The 8,820-nt window shown below is 41.5% G+C and overlaps 1 long non-coding RNA gene across 1 annotated transcript in view; it reads right to left on the minus strand.

The window, feature by feature from the left end:
• LOC116809510 (uncharacterized) overlaps positions 1-8,453 on the minus strand; it is a 183,910-nt gene extending 175,457 nt beyond the window's left edge. Inside the window, exon 1 of the long non-coding RNA XR_004369869.1 lies at positions 8,116-8,453. This is a non-coding gene — a long non-coding RNA (uncharacterized LOC116809510). The remainder of the gene's footprint in view (positions 1-8,115) is intronic.
• Between the last annotated feature and the right edge of the window lie 367 nt (positions 8,454-8,820).

Below are 8,820 nucleotides of genomic sequence, written 5' to 3' on the forward strand. Positions count from 1 at the left end.
GGAAACCTTTTGCACAGCAAGGGAAACAATTAATAAAGAGAGAATGCACAGATCTGGAGAAAAATATTGACAAATCATACATTGGATAAGGGGCTAATATCTAAAAATATGCAAGAAACTCAACATACTCAATAAGAAGAAAACAAATCACCTGATTTTAAAAATACTGAAGGATCTGAATAGATATTTCTCAAAAAGACAAAAACAAAATACAACAAACAAGCAAACAAAAATACAAATGGCCAAAATGATGGCAACAGTGACTCATGTGGTGCTGCCACTGCGAAGATGCTGTCTGCAGCAGGGGAGGTGCAGCTGGGGCTGCAAGCTCCAGGAAGCCAGAGGGAGCCAGGAACAGGCAGGAGCCCTGCCTTCCTGGGCATAGGAGCAGCTGCCCAGCTGTGACTGTGCACCCAAGCATCTCTGCATTCTTGAGGGCCTGGGAAGCTCCCCTGCCCCTGCAGCCTTGGAAGTGCCTGCTCCTGTTGCTGGGCCTCTCTCTGCTCCCTGCACCTGCTCCAATTTCATGACAATGTCGAGGCCAAGCCCCGACATTGTCATGGCTGGGCCGGGTGTGCACACACTTGGGGCAGTGTTGACATGCCAGCTCCTGCCACCTTGTCCCCCTCCAGACTTTGGGCACCAGTGAGCATGGGAGAGAGGCCAAGGGGAGGCTGAGGGCAGCTTGGCATGGGCCTGCAGTTGCTCCTCAACACAAACAGCCTGGGTGCCATGGGTGCTGTGGAGGGTGTGTGATGATGGCAAGAGGCAGACATACTTCTGGGCAGAAAGGTGTGTGTCCCTGGTGAAGCCCCACCTTCAAGCCAGGGATGGCCTGCACCCTGGGGGCCAGGCTCTCATTTCTTGGGTGGAGTCTATAGGGGGAGTGAGAACTTATGGTGATTTTTCTGGGCCCGCACATGGCTGCCCAGGGACCAATTGGCATGCACTTCGTCGCTTCTGAAACCTATAAAAACCCCAAATTCAGCCAGACTCACAGAGACGACAGGACAACCTGCCGGCAGATAGGAGGTACTCACTTCGGGCTTCCTCTCAACTGAGGACTGCACACTCATCATGATGACCTGCCTGCAGATAGGAGGTACCCACACCAGGTCTCCTCTCTGCTGAGGCCTGCACTCATTGGGGTGACCTCTCTGAAGAAAGGAGCTACTGACTTTGAGTCTCCTGAGAGTTGTTTTGTTGCTCAATAAAGCACCTCTTCACCTCGCTCACCCTCCAGTTGTCCATATACCTCATTCTTCCTGGACATGGGACAAGAACTTGGGACCCACTGAATGGTGGGACTGAAAGAGCTTTAACACAAACAGGGCTGAAACATTCCCCCCAACTCACCACATTGAGGGTGATGAGAAGGAGAGAAGAGCTGCGGCCCTTCCAGAAGCCCAGACTTAGGGGCTCCCTGAGCCAGGGCTGTGACATCTTATTTGGGGCTCTGAGGTTTCTGGCATCTCCAAGCTTCTGGGCACCACTGCATCCCCTTTGTCCAGATGGAGGTGCCAACAGCAGAAGGCGCTTGTGGTGCATCTTGTCCAGCTGCAGCCTTGCACAGAGCTGGTGCCTGTGCCAACATCTGGAGCTGCCTGCTCCGCTGCATCTGGCATGCCTGGCTGTGTGCAGTGGCAGGACCCTGTGCTCACTCACACACCCCTCACTACCCGGCACCTAGCTCTCCCTTGGCAGGTGTGGGATCTGGGCCAGTAGTGCAAGCTGAGTGCTGCTTGCCAGGCTGAGTGGGCAGAACAAGCCCAGTGGGTCTGAGCAAAACTTGGGCAAAGGTGCCACCAGCCACAGAGGTTTCTGGCAGGTGAAACGACACTCCAAGGATCCTGTGACACATAGATGTATGAAAATATCCTCAACATCATTAATCATCAAAGAAATGCAAATTAAATCCCCAGTGAAGCATCATCTCATACTAGATTGAGTCTTATTAAAAAGTTGAAAGACAACAAAGGTCAGTTAAGGATGTGCAGAAATTGTGGTATCGTAAATTAGTACAGCCATGGGAAACAGTATAAAGGTTCTTCAAAAAACTAAACATAGAATTATCACATGATCCAGCAAACCCACTTCTGGGTATATACCCAAAGAAATTGAAATCGGTATACTGAAGAGATGTCTGCACTCCCATGTTCATTGCAGCATTATTCACAATAGTCAAGATATGGAAACAACCTAAGTGTCTAACAAGAGATGAATGGATTTTAAAAATGTGGCATATACACACAATGGAATACTACTCAGTCAACTGGCATATAGCAGCTGTTCAGTATCTGTACATGTAATCTAAATGTTACAAAATTTCTGCCATACTGTTCCTGTGGTAGTGAATGTTTCACAAGATCTGATGGTTTTATAAGGGGTTTCCACTTTCGTTTCTGTCTCGTTTTCCTTCTTGCCTGCTGCCATGTAAGGATGTCCCTTGCTCTTCCGCCATGATTGTGAGTCCTCCTAGACATGTGGAACTGTGAGTCAATTAAATCTCTTTCATTTATTAGTTACCCAGTCTCAGGTGTGTCTTTATTAACAGCATTAGAACAGACTAATACAGTTTGCATTCTCAACATAATCAACTTGTTCAAACCTCCCTCTTATAAAAATAACCACATCCCTGGGTCCTACCTCCTCTAGGAGCCGTCCCCCGTCTTTTTCCTCTTGCTTGCTTCCTCTTCATGGCATCACTTTCTCCTCTCTTCTCCCAGCATGCTGCCATCAGGTCTCTCTCATTTCAGCTTCTTCCTTGAAACTACTTCTTTATTTAGGTGATCTTTCTTCAATCCTTATGTTTATTTACTTCTCTGTAGTTCTCAAACATCTTAAATGACTTTGACTTTCTTGAAATTCTTTCTCTTTTTTCTTTAAAGTATTCTTCTCTTCTTGGGCTTTTCTGGATGTGTTTTTAAAGTTGGCTGTATAGATTTACATTCCTTCAATAGTAGTTATGCATGTGTTTTTTCCTAATATGCTTTCCCAGATCTGTTTCTCTTCACATTTTTTCCCTAGATATCTTCCAAATACATAAATTTAATAATCTTTTTCACTCTAGTGACTTTAAAATTCATATCACAGCCCAAATCTCTTTAATAAGCTCCAGGCCAGCATTCAACACAATATATTTATTTTCTTCCCCCCAAATTACCCCTCCTCTTTCTTCTCTTATTTTTGGCTAGGGTCAATAATATCTCGTCTAGTTATCTTTAAAAAAAAAAGCAAATCTGAGACCAGATTTTGTATTTGAGTGCTCTTTCTCATTCACCTTCTCCATAGAATTTGTCTTGAGTTGAATTTGATTCTACTGCTTTAATATCTGTAGAATCTTCTCTCTACAGTGACTGACTCAGTTGAGGTCTTCTTCACCTTTACTATACCAGTCTTCTAATTTATCTCCCTGTGTCCATTTTGTATTCATTTCAATTCTTCTTCATTTCTCATTCTAAAAGACTACGACCATGTCAGTACCTTGCTTAAAAGCCTTTTACAATTCCTCATGACACACAGAGTTAGATTTGGGTGTCTGGCATGTCAATGAGTCCTTTGTAATGTGACATCACCTCACCAAGTCCCACCCGACTCCATCTGACTCTCCCCCTTGCCCTGTACGTTCCCTATCCCATCAAGAGGACAAGTTCACATACTGGTGTTTTTGTACAAGCCACATTTTCTACGCTTTCTACCTGGATTCACCCCCAGGCTCATTGCCCCTTGTGCCCAGACACATACTACTCATATCCTGGAAACAACTACATCTTTGTTTTTCCACCTCAGTTCAGGATTTCGGAGATCTCCTTAACATGCCAGATCTGGTTTGGATGCTCTCTTACACGATTCTGTGACACCAAATGATTTCCAATAATAAAGTTACATTTGTTAAATAAAAGGGAGTATGTTGTGTACAATTTTGTAATTTAAGCACCTAGGACCATAACCAGCATGTAGCAGATGTTCAGTACCTGTAAGTGTAATATAAACCTTACAAAATTTCTGCCCTCACACAAACATCTATCACCTTTTAAGAAAAATATTTAATGGCGTCATTTCTTATATAATTTTTTAGAACTCGTATTTGGCTATACTTTCTCATTCTATTCATGAGGTCTCTTAAATATACAGTTAGGCACCACATAACACTATTACTGTATATAGCATGGTGGTCTCATAAGATTGCACTACTATATTTTTATTGTACTTTTCTATGTTTAGATATGTTTAGATACACAAATACTTACAATTGTGTTATAATTGCCTACAGTATTCTGTACAGTAACACGACATGCAGGCTTATAGCCTAGAAGCAATAGGCTATACCACATAGCCTGGGTAAATCTAGCAGGCTATAACATCTATTAAGTACACTCTGTGATATTTTCACAATGACAAAATTGCCTAATGATGTGTTTCTCAGAAGTGTATCCTCATTGTTAGGTGACACAGGACTGTATTTAAAATATTTTTGACATAAGGTTAAACACAATGAGAAGGATGAGATTTTATTTCTAAAAGCAAACTTATAAGATGGATGATTACAAAGATGTATCTTTAGAGACAACTAGAAGCCATCAATTTAATGTAAGTGTGAAATGTCTGCTAGCTTCCATCACAATGACTAAATATTTCAAATATCTATTTTCTTAAGTAATTTTTTAAAATGTGTACTTCATTTAGGTGTCAGGAAAATGTACCATTTCATTTGATTAGTGTAAATCAAATTGCTGCAAACTGCTCTCTGAACCAACACCACGCTGTTTCAGATGCGCATTAAGTAGTAAATCAACTTTATTGGAAATGCTGGGTCTCATCTTTTCAGAGGGAATGTTATGTACTTTTTCCAGAGGTGCAATAATTCTTTTACATTTCTGGAGTCTCTTTAGTAAATTGCTTCTATTTAGTAAATTATCACTGTGCTAAGTAGCCCAAAGTAATGAAAGTATTATATTAAGAAGTGTCCGAAAGTCACATCCCTGTGGTATTCCCTAGCTTTTAGCCACATGCATTTAGCTTTCTCTTCTTATCCTCTCAGAGATTTCTCAGATACCTTTGCCAAATTTTTGACAAAGATCTGCCAGCATCCATTGGCTGGGCATTATGTTTTATGACCTGCTTCCGGGCTGTTTTTGGACTAAAAGGCTGTCAATAATTAGAGCACAGTGAGGTGTTTAATGAAAGCATGCGATGCTGCATCCCAGGGATGAAAGCGATTGTTTGTGGCCAGAATCACACTTATGTGCATCTGTTAAATTAATTCATCTTCTATGGCATTTCTCATTATGATAGAAAATTTTATCAGCAGCCTTATAAAGAGTAGGACTGGCTCAGGTTCACTTTTAAATGTGTTGCAATCACGTGCTGGGAAGTGTGATTTTAAGTATTGTTCAGAAAACAATATTATGTTAAAAAAGCTCTGTCAGGTAGAAGAAGATGCATTTTAGATATGGAAAGCTTCCTTGATGGGCAGCATAAAGTATGTGTTAGGGAAGCTTTTTTCTTAAATTAAAGCAATTTAACCTGGCCCTTTCAACATAAGATGATTACTTCTGCTTTACCGAAAATGCACGTGTATTGAATCTGCTCAAATATGACAGCATGTGTTTTCTAATCTCTGGACATACTCATATTAACACATTTTAACTGCCTTGTAGTATGACATTTTAGCCCACATGGTTTTAGAAACAGTCCTTGCTACATGCTTCACCAATTGCAACTGCAGATTGAATGGTCCTTTGAAAGCCCTACCATAAATATTTCTGCAAATGAGTGATCTGTTCACATTACATCTGCTAATGCTATCTTATGGCAGAGCAAACAAATAGTTCAGACATCACATCACTGCACATGAGAACAGTAAGGGGCACTCTGGTGGGGTGTAGAACATCGTTTAGAATTGCATCGGTGATTGTCTTTGAGGAGCTAACCTGTCTTTTCAGAGACATATTTCTTGACAGCCTGTCACAGGGAGAGCTATGGATGTTCAGTGAACAAAGAATAATGCTAACATTGTATATGTTAAAAAGCCACAAACTTTAGTCTCAACAGCTTCGGACAAAATGTAAACATTTTCTTAGGGCTAATAGAATTTTGAAAAAAAGAAGGATCACAAGAGATAAACACACTGACAATTGCAAAAAAACAAAAAGATTATCACATATAATTTATAACATTATTTATAATTAATTTCACAGCTGTTTTAAAATGATGACTGGGAAATTTATTTTATGTCTGAAATCTAAGCAGGTATTGTAAGTTTTACCCTGATAATTTCATTTCTCACAGCTTTCTCAGCAAAAGTTTACCAGAAATTGTTTATACCTTTCTCAGTCCAATGATTATTATTTTTATTTCTGAAACAAGAAATAATTAAAATATTTTCCATTTTGATGGCAACGTGAGATGTACTTCTGCATGAATGGCTAAAAATGGCTGACCTTTTTAAGATCTGTCTTTGCAGAAAAAGATTCATTGTAGTTTTCAAAGGAAAGAAACTTAAATGGGAAATATATCTTTATTTTTTAATGTAACTCAACAAACTATGGAAAATGGACCAATAATTTTTTTATGATCAGTCATGTCATGTCATGTCATCTTCAGAATGAGTTGATTACAGCTAAAGATACAATATTCATAGAGTCAATCTTCTCATTTCCATAGCACAGCCAATAATCTGTCAATGAAAAGGCCTTCAGTACTCATTTGTATAGGAAGCAAATGTTTCTGCTTGGCAGCTTGAAATGAAAGTTTCATTTTTAAAATCAAATAAAGATCTTTAATGCTCACATGAATCAACAAATTCTAGAAGTCTTATAACGTGTGCTAGCTGCATTTCCCATGAGTTAGACTAAATAAGCTGTTCATTTCTCAGCTATGTTTTTCTGCTTTTGAGATTTTTAAGATGTCATCCTATAGGCAAATAAAACAAAAAAAGAGATTGCTCTGTCAACAGAACTTTCTTGTTCTGAGGCTTACACAAAGGAAGCTTAACTAGTAGCTTTAGTACTTTGTGAAGAAAAAAATTATACTCAAAAAGATGGTTGTGTTATAATTGAGAAAGTTTTTAAAAAATGTTTTAAAAATAGAAAATGGAGCATAGAGAAGTTGTAGAATTTCTTCTAGTTGCACTGCTCACTGGGAGTAGGACAGAGCTCTTTTGATTTCCAGACTCCTGCTTTTCCCTACTCTTGTGTCTTCCTCTATGACAATACTAGCTTCTGCTGCAAGGAACAGATCATGTTGGGTGACCTATTGAAATTTCAGCCGCCTCCTTTCTTTGTTTTATTTCTTTTTTCTGATTCCCCAAATTCTTTTCTCCTCAACCTAATACAAATATATTACAGAATAATTGACAGTCTTAGAGCACAAAGTACCACTATTATGAGTATCATGAGACCATTATCATTTTGAGACAGTTTCGCTTTTGTGGCGCAGGCTGAGGTACAGTGGCATGATCTCCGCTCTCTGAAAGCTCTCTCCCCGGGGTTCAAGCAATTCTCCTACCTCAGCCTTGCAAGTAGCTGGGATTACGGGCACCACCACCCCAGCTAATTTTTAGTAGAGATGGGGTTTCACCATGTTGGCCAGGCTTGAACTCCTGACCACAGGTGACCCCACCTGCCTCGGCCTTCCAAAGTGCTGGGGTTACAGGCATGAGCCACTGCGCCCAGCCGAGACCAATATTCTGCTTTGAGAATTTGCTGTGGCATAAAATAAAATTAGCTAGATTAATGTTCATAGAACTTTACAGTATGCACGAAAGTCACTACTAACATTGCCAAATAGATTTAAGCTAAGCACAAAAGGAAAAATATAGAAAAGCACAAATCACACAGTCCTGGGAACTGTCTTCTGAAAAGCTAATATAATTATCCTTATAGGTACATTTGATAGTCCCTTACTGTGCAGAAGTCTGTCCTAGGAGTTAAGAAATAATAGGATTCAAGAAAAACATACCCCTCTTTCTTCCGCAAGGAAATTTCAGTCTGACCAATCAGGAGTTTGTGCCACACGGCCAGCGCAGTGTTCACCTAGAAAAACTAGTCCAAACAGTGATTCAGGGTACTCCTGTGACTAATTTATATTCTCACTCAGCTGGGGAAAACCCACCCTGAGGACTTGAAATTGTGTCGGGAATTGGTGGGTTCTTGGTCTCACTGACTTCAAGAATGAAGCCGCGGACCCTCGCGGTGAGTGTTACAGTTCTTAAAGGCGTCATGTCCAGAGTTTGTTCCTTCTGATGTTCAGATGTGTTCGGAGTTTCTTCCTTCTGGTGGGTTCGTGGTGTCGCTGGCTCAGGAGTGAAGCTGCAGACCTTCGTGGTGAATGTTACAGCTCTTAAAGCGAGGCGTCTGGAGTTGTTTGTTTCTCCCAGTGGGCTCGTGGTCTCGCTGGCTTCAGGAGTGAAGCTGCAGACCTTCGCAGTGAGTGTTACAGCTCATAAAAGCAGTGTGGACCCAAAGAGTGAGCAGTAGCAAGACTTATCGCAAAGAGCGAAAGAACAAAGCTTCCAAGGTGTGGAAGGGGACCCGAGCGGGTTGCCACTGCTGGCTCAGGCAGCCTGCTTTTATTCTCTTATCTGGCCCCACCCATGTCCTGCTGGTGGTCTGTTTTGACAGGGTGCTGATTGGTGCGTTTACAATCCCTGAGCTAGACACAAAGGTTCTCCACGTCCCCACCAGACTCAGGAGCCCAGTGGGCTTCACCCAGTGGATCCCGCACCGGGGCTGCAGGTGGAGCTGCCTGCCAGTCCCGCGCCCTGCGCCCACACTCCTCAGCCCTTGGGTGGTGGCTGGGACTGGGCGCCATGGAGCA

This window comes from Hylobates moloch, unplaced genomic scaffold, assembly GCF_009828535.3.
Source record: "Hylobates moloch isolate HMO894 unplaced genomic scaffold, HMol_V3 SCAFFOLD_1, whole genome shotgun sequence".
NCBI classification, from domain to species: Eukaryota; Metazoa; Chordata; class Mammalia; order Primates; family Hylobatidae; genus Hylobates; species Hylobates moloch.